This window comes from Belonocnema kinseyi, chromosome 7 (assembly GCF_010883055.1).
Source record: "Belonocnema kinseyi isolate 2016_QV_RU_SX_M_011 chromosome 7, B_treatae_v1, whole genome shotgun sequence".
Lineage (NCBI taxonomy): Eukaryota > Metazoa > Arthropoda > Insecta > Hymenoptera > Cynipidae > Belonocnema > Belonocnema kinseyi.
Window position 1 is genome coordinate 69,973,162 of NC_046663.1, and position 802 is coordinate 69,973,963.

Sequence of the window (802 nt, forward strand, 5' to 3'; positions counted from 1 at the left end):
ATAACATTCTGGTACATTTTAAAACATTCCAGAATATTTGTACAAAGTGGATAAATTTGTATAATATTTCAAAATTCCAGAAAGATCTTGAAATATCTAAAATCAGTCTCCAAAATTTCTACAATATTCTGTAATTTCAATATAAAATTGTAATAATATGCCAGAAATGCAGAATAATCTAGATATTTCTTGAAAATTCTTGAACATTCCGAGATACAGTCCAATCTGAATTTAGTGATCCTGCATTTAAGGCAGTATCCTACTTTGAAATGCTTAAAAATAAAGCTATTTTTGTACATTTTTTCTGAGATTGCTAATAATGATATTAATGTAGAGATTATTAGGCTCAATAAATACACTCTTGAAATACATTTAAGAAATAAATTTTTATTTATTTTATGCACTTTTTATACATAAAAACGTCAGCTAAAGTCAACTTCTAACAAAATCTGGAGTTTTGCGCTGTTGTAAAAACCTTGAGAATGGGCGGACTAAGAAGAAAAAATTAAACAGTTTTAGATTCAGTATGACTCCAGCAACCGGCTAAACTACAGATTTTTTTAGGAGTTGACTTTGACCGACGTTTTTATGTACAAAAAGTGCATAAAATAAATGAAAACAAATTTTTAAATGTATTTTAAGAGTTTATTTATTAAGCCTAATAAACCCTTTATCGATATCTTTATTAACAATCCCAGAAAAAATGCACAAAAATAGCTTTATTTTTTAGCATTTCAAAGTAGAATACTGCCTTAATGTTTCCGATAATTGACGCCGTGCTTGTGCGATTAGTGAGTGGGAC